We start from the raw sequence: 20,595 nt of genomic DNA on the forward strand, positions 1-20,595 counted from the left end.
GTAAATTAATTCAATTTAGAACTCAATTCAGTAGCCAACAGCAAAATTATACCTGACTCCATAAGAATCAAGAGGAAACGCCACTCCACCATCAGACACTGCTTCTCGACAGAGCTCTAATGTCAAACACCTGAGCAGGTTTCTTCTCGTGGGTGCCTACGTGCTATTTCTGATATTGAATTTTTTTTCTCCCCTGCATTAGTTTTCCTTGCAAACACAAAGAGAAAACAAATGCACTGAGTTCCTCAGGGAAGGATACTCTTTTATTAATATTGCTTGTTACACAGGTTCAGGTCTCTATGTCTACATATGGGGATGGCAGTGGGGAAGAGGGAATAGTACAAACTGTATGAACTGCCCTTAATCACCAAAATAGAAATACAAGCAACTGCTTTCAATCTGCACCTGGAACATCTGCAAGATGACTCCTGAATGTCCCAGTAAAATGGTCACGTGTCTGAGTGGAAACCCTGAGGCTGATTGGCTGGATAGCCGGGTGAGATGCTAATCTTGGCTTAGAATTCTCCCTTTAGACTCCAGATATTGTGTTGCTGTGTGCTTTCTCAGATTTTTGGCAGCCTGCCATTTAATAACAGTAATTTAGGTTTCTTTGCTTTTCTTTGTGCTGACCCATTCAAAGAATGAAAAGGAAACTCATGATATTCAGAGAAATGCATCTGGGACTACAACCAGCTCTCTAGAGGCTGTGGCAGTGCCCATAAATCACTCTTAGGGGATTTGCAGGGCAGCAAGCAAGGACACACCCCTCCGCTCCCAAACTCCTGCCTCTGTCCTAGCAAGTCAAATCTTAGGGCCATACAGAAAGAGTGAAGGACTGTGGTGAGAGAGAGAGAAGAAGGAAGAAATACACTTCAGAGCTGCATGTCCCAGACCTTTTCTTTGATCTATGTTCTGTATTTATGTATTAATTTTTTGTAAGTAAAGTCTCATGTGTAGTGTCCAGCATAAAAGGAAAAACAAAATCTTTTTTAGTTCCCTTAGTAAACTTAGAATCAAGCAAATTTGTGTCACAGTTGCACCTTTACCATTCAATAGCAATGTGACCTAGAGTAAATTGCCTATTTTTGAACACTTAAGTGTAAAAATCTTTTTTTTTTTTTTTGATTGTCAATCTTTTTTTTTTTTAAAGTTCTGGGATACATGTGCAGAACGCACAAGTTTGTTACATAGGTATACATGTACCACGGTCATTTGCTGCACCTATCAACCTGCCAGCTAGGTTTTAAGCCCTGCATGTATTAGGTATTTGTCTTAATGCTCTCCCTCCCTTTGCCCCCAACCCCCCTGACAGGTGCCGGTGTGTGATGTTCCCCTCCTTGTGTCCATGTGTTCTCATTGTTCAACTCCCACTTATGAGTGAGAACACGCGGTGTTTGGTTTTCTGATCCTGTGTTAGTTTGCTGAGAATGATGGCTTCCAGCTTCTAAAAATCTTACATCACATGAACAAAGGCTTACTATAAAAAGTAATTGACATATTATACAGATTATACATATTGTATCAGTGTCATTGATAAGGGTGTAACTATGAATGCATATGGGGAGGGGGCATGGTAGAGGGTATAAACTGTCCTTTAGCACAAAAAGAAAAATGCAAGAAGCTGCACCAGGAATACGCAGATTGATTGAATATTCATTTGAAATGATATGGAGGTGCCTCTCTGGTGCCAAACACACAGTAGGTGCTCAAAACCCAAGCTGTCTTCCTTTCCTTTTCTTTTTTCCTCATCCCCCATCAAAGCCTTTTAATTTTCCAAAAAATACTTGTTTTAAACACCATTTCCTTTTCATGAAAAATACTGTAGGAAAGTTCACACTAATATTTTCAATAAAACCGTTGCTTTTTAATAAAAACCCTCTTCTTTTAAAGAGAGCAACAATGACTTTTAGGTTAGTTTCATTTATCATTGAATATATTCCTTACAACCCCAAATGGAGCTAAAAACATGCCAGCAAGTACGTAGAAGAAATAATTTTCTTAAAATAATGACAAGCGAGTGGGCTGGGAAAAGGAAAGATGATGATAATAAAACTTTATATATAATCCAGTTTTCTTTGTTTTTTTTTTTTTTTTTTGGAAATTTCATCAGAGTCACTACACTGGACAGTTTTTCAAAATTGTTTTTCCCCTAATAAATAGCAAGTACGATACTTAATATGAATGTTAAAAATTAGTGAACATTCTGTTTCTGCATGGTTCAGAGGCAATATAATACAGAGCAGTGATTTTCAGTGCATGATTCCTAGGCCGAAAACATCAGCATCAACTGAGAACTTGCAGATGCTCAGACCACACCCCTTATCTACTGAATCAGAAATTCTAGGGTAGAGCACAGCAATCTATTTTAACAAGCTCTTCCCACGTTTCTGATACAACCTTTGAGAATTACTGATGTAGACGAAGATGGTTTTGGCCCTGACTTCCTTTGGTTAAGTGGTTTCAGGGGTCTCTTTCCCCACTGGAAAATGAGAAATTTGGACATGTTCAAGCAGTTATCTTAGGCTCTTTGGTTTTCTATAGTGTGTGGATGTTAACTCATGAGCAGTGAAGAGATTCCTGTAGGCTCTGGAACAGTTCTTCTCACTACAAGAATCTATGCTATGGATGAAATCCTGAATATGTCAGTAAAGTAGACTCAAGTCTTTCCTACTAACTGTAGGAACCACACCAGATGACTCTCAAATAAAAACTAGCTCAATTATAAATGAATTAGGAACATACTATTTATTTTTCAAATGAGGACATACCTGCATGCTTTTAACTACCAGGAGTGCTGGGAAAAGATTAGACACGAACTTGATCCAAAGGCAATCATCACTGTTAGTCAGAGCCTCTTTTAGTTCCTCCAGGGAAGCTCTATCAATAACCCCTGGAGCGTTGGTAACAACTAGAAAGTGCTAGACTTCCTGGGGCTTAAGAAAAGTTTATGTGAGTTGTGACTCAGGTGCTTTGGTTCCTGAATTTCTCCTTTCTTCAGAAGAAATAGTATTTTGGTGGGCAGTTTGGTTTAGTATTAGGGGAGGAAAGTGAAGTGATATGGAGGGCTTTGCTTGTAGCTTTAGCCACACTTAGGATTAGAGAGGAGGTAGCAGAAGAGGAAGGCTGAGATCAGCCAGAAAACTGGCTGGGTAAAGGTGAACTGGAACTCACAGAATCAGACCTAACTTAGGAATAAAAAGTCAGGGAAAGGGATTTCAGGTTCCCTAGCCTTTCTCACGTTGAATTCCCATATCAACACGTTGCTGGTCACTAAGCGCAGTTTTATAGTTATAGAGAACCACTGTGCAGCTTCAATAAAACACAGGATTGGCTGGGCGCGGTGGCTCACGCCTGTAATTCCCAGCAGTTTGGGAGGCCGAGGCAGGCGGATCACGAGTTCAGGAGATCAAGATCATCCTGGCTAACACAGTGAAACTCCATCTCTACGAAAAATACAAAAAAGTTAGCTGGGCGTGGTGGCATGCACCTGTAGTCCCAGCTACTCGGTAGGCTGAGTCAGGAGTATCACTCGATCCCGGGAGGCGGAGGTTGCAGTGAGCCAAGATCGCGCGACTGCACTCCAGCCTGGGCGACAGAGCAAGACTCCGTCTCAAAACACTGGCTTGTTTTTCTTCTTTATTGGAAAGGCCTCTGGCCTAACTACGGGATCACTATATCAAAATTTGGTCTGGTGTAAAATCAGAGCCATATTTTCAAACTTGAGAACATGTATGTCTTAGGTTTGAATCCCTAATCAAGTCAGTTATCATGGTGATGACGATTATGAGTATGATGATGATCGAGATGTTAATAACAGCACAGATATTAAAGATTCAACTCTGTGTCAGGTCTTGCGCCAACAGCCCTGTGAAATGAGTCATATTCACTTTAATTTACAGATAAAGAAAGTGAGGATCAGGGAAGTTAAGCCACTGATCAGTGTTGTGCAGCCCCAGTGCCCTACCAGAAAGTGCTATAGCCGAGGTTTCAAATACAAGCGTAGCTCTACAGCTTAAGGTTTTGCAGACACAACCTGCTGCCTCATTTGAAGAAAAGTTACTTCCTGACTTAAAATGCAGCGGTTTATACTCATTTTTGTTGTTATTATTCTACAACAGAATATAGAAATAAAAGGATACATAACAAGCACATGGGTTTCAGCTGAATGAATTGAGTAGAAGTGTAGTAATGCCATTAAGTAACATTTTTAGAAACTTTATTTCAATGAAAGAGCTCCCTAATTGAGGCAAATTCAAATCAGCATAGTAATTGTGATACAGTAGTTTGACTATATTACTCTCTTACATGTAATTATTGTTTTTAGGGCCTTTGACTATCTTCTGCTAAACAGACATTATTCAAGGCATCTGATCCCACACCAAGGGTATTTATAGCCTCTAGAATCCTGGCTTTCCCCCCTGCAATTCATCTTATCCACTGCAGGGCTAGAGTAATCATTCCACACATACCGTTTAACCAACTCAATTTTGCAAACACTGACATTTATTCTACTTTTGTGACTTCCTTTTCTGCATGTCTTCGAAGATGGCATATATTTCCTGTGCTATTAAAAAGTGAACTTCTCTGTTTACCAAAACCGACCTGCACTTTTCACTGAGTTTGATTTACCACAAGTCCCCAGCATGTATTCTTCACTGTAATCAAGCAGGTTTTCTCTGTGCATATTTAAGATGTATGTATTGTTCTGTCTTCCCTTTTTCTAAAATTCATCCACATTCCAAGGTGGGGGCTTGCTTCTATCCTCAAATTCTGGATAGATTTTTAGACATGGTTCCTTTCTTATTTCTTCAACGATTTTTGAATATCATTATCTTGTCTAAATTTGGATTATACCACTTATACTAATTACTATCACTTGTTGCTTCATTATATTAGTATCAGTATTATTTCAAAACTGGACAATGTAGTTATTTGAGGAGAGTCTATATTTCATAACAGGTTTTACCAAACATTTGTGTACGTAAGAATCATCTCAGATTCACATTCAGGAGGTCTGGGGTGGAGCCTGAGATACTACACTTCTAACAAGTTTCCAGGTGATACTGGGGCTGCTTGTCCATAAATCACACTTTGAGTGTCGAGATGCCACAGTGTATCCTTGCCACAACAAACATAAACTGCCTCGTGAATAATAGGGGTGCAATAAATGTTTATTCATTAAGCACTGGCAAAGGGTTTCATCTAAAACATATTAGCATGTGTGAGCTAATATTTTGAGATCATAACAGGGTAATTAATGATAGAGACCTCCAGGATATTTGCTGCTTAGAATAAATTTGGCCCTATTTGTCAAAAAATGACAATGTGACACTGATTTGAAACATAGTGAACAAATCTTGTGTTTCTGCTTCCTTCTTCCTTCCTGCCTTCCTTCCTTGCAAGAAGACACTTAAAAATTCACCTTTGGGAAAAGCTTGTAACAAACTCTAAGCAACTTACCATACTGAAGCCAAGCAAGCTAGAATGGATGGGAACTATTTTCTCAAATTTTCCCTGCTGATCCTTAAGCACACCCTTCTGCTGTGGATGCATTTTCGCTTCATCGTTTCCTGCCGCTCAGCCACCTGTGTGTTCCCTGGAACTTTTTTCTGCCCCAAATAATCATTCTATAAAAAAGTTAGACAGTTCCTCCCTCATCTTCCCACTTGCAGTTTCTATGAAACATTGTCCCGAAATTGTGTCATGAATACAGTTTTTGATGAAGAAATCAAACCTGCTATGTATATAGGTGGCTAACAGCAAAGGGACAACAACACTTTTTTCTTTCTCACCCCTCAAATAAAAAGAGTGCTCCAAATCAGGGCTACTCTCATGAGTTGTTCCATATCCACATGCTTTATTATAATGTTAATATTTTTCTTTAAAGACTATTTTTTTACTTAAATGTATTCCTAAGAAACATTTTATTGCTACCATGAATAGAAAAACCAGTCTCAGGTGCCATAAATAAATGAAAAAATGTTAAAAATAATTGACACAATGGAAACAAAACATTACTTATTTTTAACTAGATACAATTTCCCTCAGAAGGCTCTGAGTTTAAGGGCTGCTTTGCTTGTTAAAATGAGAATTGACAGGTAGAAGTAGTATTCAATGCTGAGGTACCAAGAGAGACTTTTTTCTTGACTTGATCATAGGATTGGAAGAGAATCGAAAAGAGAAATGGTGCACACTATATAATTTAATAATATGTAAGGCTGTGATATTGCACCATCTCTAGTCATCTCTCTTACACATACTACAGTTTAGGAATTATACTTCCAGACTGCAAGGACTCAGTCTTCTGTGGGAAATGTTGGTTTCACAAGAAAAGCCATAAAAAGTTATTGTTTAAGCTCGAAATTAACCTTTTTAAATCTAGACTGTTCTTTAAAAATGTCACTGTGTCTTGCAGACAAGCACAAAAAATGGTCTGCATGTATTCTCTCCTTTTTTCGTTATCAGAATTATAGGAATCATGATGAAAACTTTAGTATGAAGTAAAATAAACAATGGATAGGCTTCCTAGGAGAGTCTGCTTTAGGAAAAAAAGCTCCTCTTGTAATTTTAGGTTAAGCCAAGCTGATGGTTTACCTGGTCCAATAAGGTAATAGGTTTAAACACGTTATATATAATATGATGCAGATCATGTGTTAAAAGTATGGCGATATCACTGAAAATCAGAAAGATGACCGACCTCAACTACTTTCAGGAATATAATTCTGTCAAAATGGATAAAGCAGAAAGAATAGAAAATAAATGGCTTCTGCAACAAGTTTTGCTTCGTAAACTGATATTTTCCAGGGGAAAGGGAATCAGAGCAAAGGAAACGGATGGGGCCCCAGGCTTCCTTTCCTCGTCTTCCTGACGAAGATGCCTCTGTTCCGTCATCGCCTAAGGTCCCACTTATGCCTTTTAGCTCTGAGTAGTGTCCATGACTTGATTCGTGATTAAAATACTCAGGATTCTGCTTTTGTTTCAATCTTGGCCAGCTACTTATGGATGACTTATTTAATGAGTCAGGCTTGTTTCCTTTTCCTTTTCTTCTCTTCCTCCCTTTTTTTCCCCCTTGCAGGCATAGCCAGACAGGTTTTGAAGTACTAATGATGATTAGTTCATTTAAGCCAGCACAGACCAACAATGGGTTTGAAATGTTAATCAGATGAAGGGCTTATTGCTAAACAGCCCACAGAATAGCAAATGAACCAGGAAAGGAAAGCATGGAGAAAAAGAGGCTGAGTGGAGGTTTGACACAAGCATTTTCAGCTGCTGGGCCTCTTTGATGTGTGAGTGGGACAGATGTGCTTCTCTTCTCCTGAGAGAACACTCTTTGTGCACAATAGTGTGCTGATTAATATCACTTCACTCTTCCCTTGAGAAGGAGCAAGGCTGGCTCTTAGTCATTCTCTCACTGGGCATCATCGGACCCTCTTCTTCCTGCTGATAGGGAATTGACATTCAGTTTCTCTTGTTTTTGTAAAAGCTCAGACTCACAGAAAACTCATATTCCTCCTGTCGTCAGAGCCCCAAGAGTGTGTCATGGTGAGGTCATTTATATCATTCTTATATGTAAGGGCTACAGTGGATTAAACCATTAATGCCTAGAAGACACATGAAGATAGGATTTTAGAGCCCACAGAGATGAGAAGAAACCAATTAGGTCAAGGCGATTTTTCCACTTTGAGTATTGCTGCTGTGCTCCAATAGAACTTTCTGCAGTGAAGAAAAATGTTCTATGTCTGACATCCAGTGTGGTAGCCACTAGCCACATGGCCTAGTGAACACTCGAAGTGTGGCTAGTGCAACAAAAGAAATGATTACTTTTTTAAGAGATGGGGGTCTCACTATGTTGCCCAGGCTGGTCTTGAACTTCTGGTCTCAAGCAATCCTCCCACCATGTCCTCCCAAAGTGCTGAGATTACAGGCATAAGCCACCATGCCTGGCCAAAAGAAATGAATTTTAATGTTATTAATTATATTTAAATGTAAATAGCTATATGTGACTATTGGCTACCACATTGGAGAATGTACCTCCAGAAGGTCTAGAGCTTTGCCACTCAAAGTGTGGCCCAAAGACCAGCAGCATTGACATCACATGGCACCTTTTAGCAATGCCCATTCTCAATCCCCAGTCCAAACTTTTGGTAGTAGATTCTGTATTTAAGGATATTCCCCTCTAGTGACTTGGATACACACTAAATTTTGAGAAGTCTTGCTTTGGAGCATGGGTTAAAAGCTAGATATTCTAAAGCTGAAAGTTTTCATGAAACGGCACAATAATGATGCTGAACTGTTTGGTTATCTGCCTCCTGAAAAAAATACTTTTTCTAAAATGCAATAGAGTCATTCCTGGTTTCTGGGCTCATGAAAACCTTAAGTGGTCATGGAGGCCTGGTATTTGGCAATGGAAATTTGTAAGGGAAAAGATTAGGAATGTGTTAGGCCCTAAAACTGCACCAGCTAGCTAATATTTGTGTAGTCTCTAACCATTTACAAAACACCTTCATAAATGTTATGTTTGGTATTATCTTTATCTCCATTTGTTGTGTGAAGAAATGGTTTCAGAGGATTTATCACTGAGCATAGTTGAGTGCCAGGTTCATGGTCCAAGTCCAGACCTTCTGTTTCTCAGGTCTTTCTACTCCATAGCAAAATGAGACGAGCCCATATTTCTTTGGGAATCTTGTATTGACAGAATTTAGAAACTAGTTGTATGTGAGAATTTTAAGTCTATGTCTAAGCTATAAAAACAAAACAAAAGGCTATAGGCCACCTATTTTCTTTCTTCTCTCAAGATAGTGTCTTCTGTATTATAGTTGCTTTAGACATTTGAGTTTCATATCTCATTTACATGTAACCCATTACATGTCACTTTTTCCCCTTTTATGAAGACGAGAGTAAAACATTGTGATTTTAAAAACAATACTGAAAGTTATTCAAGAAACCAATTGGATTTTATTCAACAGGTTATTTCGAGTATTTTCCAATTGAGAAAAACTCAGAAGGCTATAACTCTAGTTTACCAAGTTATGAAAGGTCAGTGTGGGTACATTAAATTTCAGGTAAAAGAGAGCCAGGCAAGTTTCTTAAGTCTGAAAGAGGAAATTTATGGATCTATGAATAGAAAAGGTAACTATGCCAAAATTAAACTTTTTAGTATCATACTCTTACCTCAACCTCAAGAGATTGTATAAGCTGGTATGACAATAACAATTAAATGTGTTTATGTAAACTCATCAATGACAGATCATGATTGGACTTTTAAATAAGTCTGGCAATATTTGGATATGTGCCTCACATTCAAATGCTGTTGTGACACAGTAAGAATTCTTTTCTGTAAATCATCTTGGATTGCCTCTGTCAAATTTAAATTCTTGGTAGAATATGCCACAGATCTGACTTTTGGTACTTCTTACAGTCTTAATCCAGGATCTAATGCAAATTAAATAGTTTATTATTTTCAGATATTCCAGAGAATTATATCTATTCAGCTTGCAACATGGATTCTGATTTTCATTCCTGCCATCAAAATTCAGATTGGCAAACACAGACTCCTGAACGTTTTTCCGTATCCTTCAAGTTCCACATCAGATTGGGATAGGCATGTGGAAATTGAATTATTTCATTGGTATTTGTCGTTCCATCCAAATCTCTTACCAAACTTGCTCAAAATAACCCTTTGATTAACTTATCACTCTGACATTTGTAGGGGTTCCCTCACCCTAGTACAGAGAGGGAATTACCCACCAACACAGCAGGATTTCAACAAAGCAGAGTGAAGCCTTAATTACAGATTTAATGAAGAGAAAGCCTGATCTTCGTTTCTTGCTGATTTCCCAGCTGTAGGATGATATCTGATTATTTCTATTACACCAATGGTTTGCTTTCCATCTGCTGCTGTCACCACCATCACTTTCGTTGGGCAGGTCTCTGCTGGTCAGCCTGTTCTTCCTCGGTATATTGGCTCTGAGAAAATGAAAATGTCAAACTCAGATATTCTCTCTGCTTTTGCTAGAGAGAGGTATCCTAAGAGATGTATGGCTCTACCTTTGCTGAATAATTACAGTTAAAAATAAAATGTATTTCTGATTTCCTAAAGAAACACAATATATATATTACTCATTTCTCTTTGAGTGTCAAAGGGGTTACATTTCACTTTTTATTATATCCCTCTCTTTCATCTGGTAAATTTTGAAAAGACTATCCCAAGGATAAAAATTAGCATGGCCCTTTTTGCTCTAGAATATGACATTTTCAACCAAGCATTTAGATTTTTAAAGTTTGAAATTGGATAAAAATAAGCAATATGTCTGTACAACCTGGTCATTTACTTAACCGCTCTGTGCCTCAGTTTTCCTCAACTGTAAAATCAAGACAATATCTGTTATTAGTCCATTTTCACACTGCTATGAAGAAATATCTGAGACTGGGTAACTCATAAAGAAAAGAGGTTTAATTGACTCACAGTTCCACATGGCTGGGGAGGTTTCAGGAAACTTACAATCATGGTGGAAGGCATATCTTCACAGGATGGCAGGAGAGAGAATGAGCACAAGCAGAGGAAATGCCAGATTCTTGTAAAACTGTCAAATCTTGTGAGAGCTCACTCACTATCACAAGAACAGCATGGGTGAACCCACCCCCATGATTCAATTACCTCCCACCAGGTACTACCCTTGACGTGTGGGGATTATTACAATTCAAGGTGAGATTTAGATGGGGACATAGATCCAAACCATGTCAATATCTATCCCATAGGACTGTTGGGAAATGTAAATGAAATTAATAAAGTGCTTAGCGCAGTTTCTGTCATATAGCAGGTTGCCAATAAATTTTATTTATCATTTTAAGGAGTATTACTAAGTAGTATTCTCTAATAATAGAGTGTCTGTTTACATTATTATTGTGCCAGGCTGGAGTGCAGTGGTGCAATCATGGCTCACTGGAGCCTCATACTCCTGGGCTCAAGCCAACTCTCTGCCTCAGCCTTCCAAAAGCTAGAACTACAGGCACAGGCCACCATGCTTGACTAATTTATTTTTATTTTTATTTTTGTAGAGACAGTGGTCTTGCTATGTTGCCCAGGCTGGGCTGGAACTCTTAGCCTCAGTGATCCTCTCACCTAAGCCTCCCAAAGCACTGGGATTAGAGTTGTGAGCTATCATGCCCAACCTCTTCAATTTTAGACAATATTAATTATTTTTTAAATTAATTAATTCGCTTTTTTATTTTTTTCAACTTTTATTTTAGGCTTAGGAAGTTCATGTGCAGGTTTGTTACAGGGGTAAATTGTGTGTCTCTGAGGTTTGCTGTATGAATGATCCCATTGCCCAGGTAGTAAGCACAGCACAGGATAGTAGTTTGTCCAGCCCTTATTCTCCTCCCACCCTCCCCTCTCTAATAGTCCCCAGTATCTATTGTTCTCATCTTTATGTCCATATGTACTCAGTGTTTAGCTCCTACTTATAAGTGAGAGTGTGTGGTATTTGGTTTTCTGTTTCTGCAAGAGTTTTGTTAAAACTCTTTAACAAACAAGAGTTTAAGAAACTCTTGTTTCTGCCAAGTTTTGTTAAAAAAAATCCTTAAGTGACTAGAAAGAAAATTATAGCTCAGCAAATTTGGCTGGCATATAATGAGACCTTGAAAACCTTAGGAAAACCATTTCTCACCAAGAGGACTGGTTAAAGAGCAGAAGCAGAAGCTGCTATTTCAGGATATGCAAGGAAGATACATTTGACCTTCAAGCCAACACATGGCATTTTTCTTAGACACTGATTTTATACTAGCTTTCTTATGTTACTAAATATCCAAATAGATTAAAGTGAAATAAAATCCAATATTGATTAGAGTTATCATTTCATAACATAAAAATATTAAATGGATGCTTTGGAAGGCCAATATATCCTGTTGTTCTTGGGCTTAATAATGTGATAAATATTGAATTGCCATGACTTGTTTTATATTTAATATACTGGGTTTTCAAACGCTACATGCCTGAATTATTATTATTCTTGATACTCCAAACACTTGAGGTCAGAGCTAAAGTCTTATTTATCCTTGTATCCAGGCCTCGCCAAACACACATGAACATGCACACACACACACACACACACACACACACACACAGAGCACAGAATATTATACGTTTAGGTGCTAATTGGGTATCAGTACAATCTTTTGCACTTATGAATATATTCATTTTCACTTTTACTTAATCACTCTCTTACTTATTGTTCATTCAGTAAACACCTTCTCATTCTTTAAAATATTCTAGAATAGCCCATATTTCTGCCCTTTTTTGAATTTGCCACTTTCTACCTCATGGCTTCAGCATCTCTGTCTGGCTGTGCAGCCTATACTGCTGGAAAGAATGAATCTGTATTCTTTCTGATTCCATATTCTCCCTTTTCTCACTTCCAACACTGTCCCATTTCTACTAACCAAGAATTCTAGAACTACCTCCCACTGACCATCTGTCTTCTTCTGTTAGGCCCACATCTTCAATAAGGCCTTTTCTGGATCAATAATGTACCTCCTGTGGGCCAAGGCACTTTCTACTTCTGCTCTTTTTCAAGGCCGAATGCATTATAGGCACCCAACTGTTATTAACGGCAATAAGAATAAAACTGCCAAGGAAAACAAAAATGCATCTTTGCACTCCTCGTGTGGCTCATCTTTTCTACTTTATTTGGTCAAATAATTTTACTAGTCAGTTTTATTTTCAAAGAAACTTTCTATTTGGTTTTCCTGGTTCTAGTTCAGTGTGATACTGTTTTGATTCACAAAGTTGACAAGAAAGTGTCAATAAGAACCATTGTGATTTAATTTCATAATATAAAAATAGAAAATTTTATTCTTAATATGCATAGAAAATATTTTAATTGATTACTTGTTTTATATTTCATATACTGGGTTTGCAAATGCTGCATGTCTAGCTCTTTATAAACTAGACACTTTACATAAAGTACATTATTTTATTTAATTCTAACAACAACTTAATAAAGTAGATGTTATTCATCTCACTTTTCAAATAAGGACACCAAAGCTCAAAGCAGGGAGTCAATGTAGAGCCAGGATTTTCATCAAAATTTTCTGGCTTCAAAACTCACTCCAACAGTTTCTGAAAGTTTAGTGTTTGAGCTTCCCTAGGTATTTTTAAAATATATTCAAACTCACAAGCCCCATCTGCAGGAGATTCTTATTCAATAAGCCTAGAGTAAATCTCAGGACTTTGTGAAACCACCTCTTCCTCTTCCTCTTTAAGTTCGATGTTAAAAACCAGAGAATTTTATGTAAAATAATTTGAGAATGTTTGGCCCCTCTCCCAATGATTTCTGTAGTCATTGTGTTAAACATTGGGTTAAACATTATTTCTAAAAGTACTCATTTTATTGGATGAGAATATGTTGTTGCCATTTTCCCAGACTCACAGAGAGAATAATTTTGCTTGTAGTTGTCTCAGCCTTAGCCAGTATAACCGTTGTTTCCATTAGAGACTTCTTTTAATATACAGTGATTATAAAGGGCACAGAATAACCCAATAATATCATATGGTAATAGTAACTGTGGACTTGAGGAAGTCATATGTAGCGAATACAGTATTAGGTTATTGCATGAGAAGAAGAGAGCTGAAAGAAAGTGGGAGGTTGTAATCCCACCCTGGAAAAGATATTTTGCTCTCAGAGAAAGAAGGACTCAGAGAAGTAGATACATAGGAAGATAATGCTGAATGAATGGGCCAGAGGATAAGGAAGACAGAAAGGGACATGCTACGTTAATCTGTGCCTCCCAAACTACTGGATTTATCCTTGGCTCACAATGAAGTCTCAATAAATGCCAGTTGAATTAATAAATGAATGAGTGAATCATGGCAAATTTTAAAAGACGATGAAAGAAAGCAGAAAGGCTGGACAACCAAAATGAGAAGAAGGAATCATGGTCAGGGTGAAGAGAATTGGTGCTCATGGAAAAACAGAATGACCCCCTCATGGACAGAAAGACAGAAGCAGCAAAAGAAAAGCCCTGGCAGGAATGCTTCCCTTTGGGTTTGCTGTGGACAGGAGGCATCTCCATTCATTCTATAGCAGCACTTCATAACTGTGTTTTGCATATGAAAATCTAGTTAAGCTAACAAGGTCCTTAATTAGGGCTTTTATTATCCCTTAATTCTTGCTTAAAGGAAAAATGATTACAAAGCTCATCTTTATGATTTAGGAAACTAATCTTTCATTTCTGAAGTGTTTCTTTCTTTTCCTGATCACAGATATTAAAAGAAAAAGAAATAAAACCCACAGAATGATGTGTAACTGTGCAGTAGTAATAAGGAGAATACTGGAACCTGTGTATTAGACTCCTTGTGAACTACAGAAAAGACTTCCATATCAGGCATGACCCTTCTCTGGTTCTTAATTTAATAAGGACCTATAGTGACTCTATATAAAGCAGAAGTAAAAATGTCACTGCAAACCTAAATTCTCTTGCATGTATTCTCTAAATTGTAATTACGAGAATGTCCATGGGCCTCCCTCTCACCATAGCGACAAACACCCTTGTTCTTCTATACCCATGCTAGAGCATTTGCTTTCGTCCAGTTGAGGATCAATCTACACCCGTTATTTGAGGCTATAAACCAAAGCATACAACCCTTATGGCATCCCTTTCACCCAGTAGAATTTTCCAGATAAAATCAAATTGAAATAGAGATAAAAGGGTGGCCTGGAAAGAGGAAAGAAACAAACACAATGTTTATTTGATTAGTCTGAAAAAAGTAATGCAGGATTGCCTGTGTAACTTTTGTGTTTTGTTTTTGAGACAGGGCCTGGCTATCTTGCCTAGGCTGGCCTTGAATTCCTGGGCTCAGCTGATTCTCCCACTTCAGCCTCTCAAGTATTATAGCTGGGATTACAGGTGTGCACCAGCTAATACTGACTGTTAAATGAAGGAAGGGCAGGTGTAACCCTTTGCCTTTAGTTCTATAAGCACCTGATGACCATCTACTAGATGTCAGTCTACTGATCATTGTGGGTATAACTATGAATAAATTTTTCTTGAAGAAACAGACATATAAACAAAAATACTTTCAAACAGTGATCAAATTGAATGATAGAGTAAGGATATGGCTGACAGGAGAGTGGCAGTGGGGTTATGTTGGAAGGTTCAAGGAAGGCTTCTTGCGGGAGATGGCACATAAGCAGTAAGTGCACATGATGGATTTGAGAAAAACAACACTGGAACAGCAACGGAGACTGGAAAGGCCAGGCAAGAGCCCGTTACAGTATCTCCAGGAAGGAGAGATGTGAGATTGGAAGTAGGAAAAAGGTGATGGATATGAAGGTTATGTGATACCATCCACATGAGTTGGTGTTAGTTGTATGCAGATATATACAGGACAGAGTCCTGCAGAGATTGCAGGTTTTATATCTTCGTTGAATGGATAGACTGTCTTGAATTTAAGAATATGTGGAGACTTCTGAACCTTCTGTTTATTAGCCTAAGAATTGGTTACATAGACCTTTTCACCCTCTAAAGATTCAAGCTGTGCACTTCTGATTCATACAGTTTATTAACATGTACTTAAGTTAAAAACTTAAATTTAAAAACGGAGTAAAGAGGATTTCCAGAAAGAAGAGTTTCGATGAAGTTAGAGGCATTGGTGTGTGCTTGTGTGCATGTGTGTGTGTGTGTGTGTGTGTGTATGTGTGTGTGTGTGTGTATAGCATTTTGTTCCTTCTGAGCCTTAAGATGCCTTGCCCACTTTCCCCCTGCATTGCTATGCAGGTATTAATTACTGAGGATGGGTGAAGCCTGGGTCTTCCTTCACTATTTTTTACTGACTAATCTGCATAGCATAGTTACATTTCATGGGTTTCCTATCTTCCTTCAAAGATTATTTGATAAATGAAGGAATAACTCTAGAACTTGCCTAAGCGAGAGTTGACATCAGTGGCCAGATCATGTTAACTTACAGGATCAACATGCAAAAATCAAATGTGTTCCACTATGCCAACAAAAACTAATTCAAATATAACCAATGAAAATTACACAACTCATAATAAAAACGAACTGTAAGATGACCAGAAATAAATATTAAAAATAAGCACAACCTTTATGAAGAAAAATTTAAATATTAATAAGGACATGCTATAGACAATTAAAATTATACAATATAATATGCGTATAGTTGAGAAAGCTCAATGTCATAAATTGTAAAAACCTTCCTGAATTAAATTTTAAATGCAATGTAATTTCAATAAAAATTCAGAGTATTTTTTGAACTCTGACAAATTGACTCTAAAATGAAATATAATGATCTTGTTTTTAAACAAAACAACACAAAAATTTAATTTTAATTGTTTCCTTGCTAATTTTACTTTTTTGAAATATAAGTAAACTTGTTGCAGCAGTGTTTACTAACTATAATGCTGAAGTAGCTTGTCTTCTTAAGCCTATATTTCTTCAAGGTGTAAAATGGAGGTGAAATGGTACCTACCACAAAAATTTGGCAAAACACTCATGTAAGATAACACCTCTAAAGTAGTAATCAAATAAAGCAGTTAGGAAGTGCTTATTCAGTATAAGCTATTATAACTGAATAAATAAAAGTATATTGACTCTTAAGCCTCTGCTCTTTCCAGTAGAATGCAAATTTCTTCTATTTCATCAATAGTGTTGCACAAAATACACCAAACAAGTACATGTTTATTGGACTCAAATTATTATTAGCGTAGACTTCCAATTCACTCATAAGACTAAACACACATTTAAGATCTCTTTGTCTCAGACCCTGTGTAGATAATTATTTTCTTCTTTTTTTTCAACTTGTATTTTTATTTTATTATTTTATTTTTTATTTCTGAGGAGTCTTGCTCTGTCGCCCAGGCTGGAGCACAGCGGCGCAATCTCAGCTCACTGCAACCTCCGCCTCCGGTTAAAGCGATTCTCCTGCCTCAGGCTCCCGAGTACCTGCAATTACAGGTGCCCGCCACCACACCCAGCTAATTTTTTTTGTATTTTTAGTAGAGATGGGGTTTCACCATATTGGCCAGGCTGGTCTTGAACTCCTGACCTCATGATCCACCCGCCTTGGCCTCCCAAAGTGCTGGGATTACAGGCGTGAGCCACCACAACCAGCCTCAACTTTTATTTTAGAATTGGGGTACATGTGTGCAGGTTTGTTACAAGAGTATATTGTGTGATGCTGTGGTTGGAAGTACGAGTGAATCTGTAGCCCAGGTAGCAGGCATAGTACCCAGTAGGTAGTTTTGCCCCCTCTTAAATTCTCCAGTGTCTGTTGTTTTCATCTTCACGTCCATGTGTACTCCATGTTCAGCTTCCACTTATAAATGATATTTGATTTTCTCTTTCTGTGATAGTTCGCTTAGGATCAGAGTCTCCAGCTGCATCCATGTTGCTGCAAAGGATATGATTTTTTAAAATGTTTTATGACTGTGTAGTTCCATGGTGTGTATGTACCACATTTCTTATAGCTAAGTTGACAAACTTCTATTTCCTCTTTCAAAACCATTTCAACTCACAATTTCATCTTATTTTTGCTCTACTCATTATCACTAGACTTTTTTTCCCCCTATTTCTCTGCCTCATGTCTTTTCTTTGTTCAGGTCTCTGTTTTTTCCATCAGTGGGAAATTCTTGATAATGAACTCTAGGTCTCTCTGTTTGTTGCTTTTTCTTGAGCAATTTTCTTCTCTTCTTACCTCCACGTTCAGCCAAGCATTTTTACGTGCTGTTTTCTTATGTGTTTTGTGAACAAATAATTAATTGAAATTTGAAAGGTAAGTGCCACAGACCAAAAGAGCCACTCGAATTGCCTCCATCAGGTTTGAGGCAGTAGGCAATGACCTCTGGTTAGAAAATAGGGTTCTTAGAAGTGATGCTCAGGTTCCAATCACAAAGGATATTTTGCAAAAGCAAGAAAAGTTTTAGATTATTCTAGATAAAACTTAGACTTAATGTTAAAATGATATGAATTAACAAGTCCAAATGTAGCTGCCTCTTGCAGTTTATAAGGCGCTGTCTGTACACATTGTTACTTTTAAGTACACTTAGACAATTTTGATTTCTCCTCAGCAATTATCAATTATCACTTAACTAAATCAAACCCTTGGATTCCTTCCCAGACCTGAATTACAATTTCCTCTCATCTTTTTGTGAAGGCTAGGATTCCCTGGACGATGCCATTGACAGTGGGACACCTAAGCTAGTTCAGGCTTTGCTAGGAAAATCCCCACCAGCTGCTCCACCTGATGCTGAGTTAATTGCCTTAATTAGCTTTCTTACAATAGCCTTCTTAATCAGTTCTTGTGAGGAGATCTTAAACTTGCATCATGATTCCTTTCTTACTACACACTGACCTTTTACAAATACCCATTCAGTCTTTTTGCACAACTGCTCTTGAAGTCTAAAATGAAAAACATAAGAAGCAAGGGAAAAATAAAACCCTCTGCTCTCTGTTTTTTCCGTATTCCTCCCCTGAAACTGTGACCCTTAACTTCTAATGAAGGCAGGTTATTTTGACTTTCTAAATTACCAACAGCTAGATCGTACTCTTTTTTCCCCCCATGGCTCACTTAGCCTTTCTAATGAATGCTTAATTAACATTGATATGTATTCTTTCTGATGAAACTTGCAGTTTTCAGTTTTGCAGCCTGTTGCGATCCTCCCTGTAAAGAGGCTCGACGATTAGTTATGAAATTTTACAACTTGTGGACACTGTTGAAAGAATAAAGCAAAGCAATTTAAAATTTAGCTCTTTTTGTAGGAATTTCATGCAGGCCCAGGTCTTGATGATGTCAAGGAGGATCATCTCTGTCACTCCCCTGTAATCTGTGACATTAATTTGTCATTTCTAGACAGTAATTAAATTAATTCAACAAGATTTGAATTTCATAAACAAGTTAGCCTTGCTATTGACCAATAACACCTTTTGCCCCATGTTAATATGCGTGTTAATTGATAATTTGATTTATTCTAAATGTTCCTAAAATGCTTCAACAATATTTAAGTAATTGTGTATAAATATGCAAAGGTTCTCAAGTCTGGTGAGACAAAACACTAGCACAACACAGCAGGCACAGCACATTTATTACTCACAGATAGACAGCAGGAATAAATAGAAACCTAAAGTTTTCTATTTAAGCAAGCTTGTCCCCCAAGTCTCAGGAAGGCTGCCCGAGGTGAGAAGTGTCTTGTCTGCATATGCCTCACTTCACATTGTAGCTGCAGGACACTAGAGGCACTCCGCCCTGGGTTTTATACCCTTGGCACAACCTGGCACTGAGCACAAGCATTGTAGGACATCTTGTTTCTAGGAAGAAAAAGGACATAGCCTGGAATGTTCCAGACATTTCCTCCTTATCTCAAGACATTTCATTATTGACTTATTCTACAATTATTCTGAGAGCTGCAATAGGCCGAGTGGGGAGAGCTGGGTTAGCCAGTGCTATCTGGAGACCTGTCTACCTGCAAAATAATGTTAGCTTTTGTGTTTTGAGAATATGTATATATGTTTGTTTGGGTTCAGTATTCAGTAATCTCAGGCTGTAGTAAAGTTTTCAATTTCTGTCACCATCAAGTGGGTATAAAAGAAAGAAAGAATAATACATAATCCTGTTGTCAGCTAACAGGGAGAGCAAGGAGAGAGAGAGAAACAGAAAGCATGCACTATGCACTAAATTATTTTATGGTTAAATAATTATACTGGTGTTAATTTCATGTGGTGACTTTGACTTCATTAACATATATCACATTTTATGGCTATTTTGTCAATTTCTGGATATCATAAAACTATTCACCAGTAGCTTGTCATAATCAATCTTCCTCTTCCTACCCCCCAGCCCATGAAAATGTTTAACTGGATATAGAGTATCTTAACTTTTTGAGTGATTTCTGGGGCAGAGGAGCTGAGGCTGTACAGAGGTGTGGGAAAGATTAGGAGGGAGCTATCTTATGTGGATAAAGTCGTGATGAATAAGTGTAGTATTGAGAGGTGAAGCCAGCTGGACTTCTGGGTTGGGTAGGGACTTGAAGAACTTTTCTGTGGCTAGCTAGAGGTTTGTAAAATGCACCAATCAGCACTTTGTAAAAACGCACCAATCAGCGCTCTGTGGCTAGCTAGAGATTTGTAAAATGGACCAATCAGCACTCTGTAAAATGGACCAATCAACACTCTGTAAAATGGACCAATCAGCAGGACATGGGCGGAGACAAATTAGGGAATAAAAGCTGGCCACCCCAGCCAGCAGCAGCAACCTGCTTGGGTCCCCTTCCAGCTGTGGAAGCTTTGTTCTTTTGCTCTTCACAATATATCTTGCTGCTGCTCAATCTTTGGGTCTGTGCCACCTTTAAGAGCTGTAATACTCACTGCAAAAGTCTGTGGCTTCATTCTTGCAGTCAGGGAGACCACGAACCCACCAGAAGGAATAACTCCAGAGACAGTATGCTATGAGAAAGAGAGGTATGAACTGTAATAAATGTATAATGAAATACAAGGAAGATGGTACCAATTTGGGCTTCGTGACTCTGAATATTTCAGTATTGACTGAGCTTTGAACAAGTCCTAAATAATTTGTAGTACTGT

The sequence above is a fragment of the Nomascus leucogenys genome, chromosome 21 (genome assembly GCF_006542625.1).
Source record: "Nomascus leucogenys isolate Asia chromosome 21, Asia_NLE_v1, whole genome shotgun sequence".
Taxonomy (NCBI): domain Eukaryota; kingdom Metazoa; phylum Chordata; class Mammalia; order Primates; family Hylobatidae; genus Nomascus; species Nomascus leucogenys.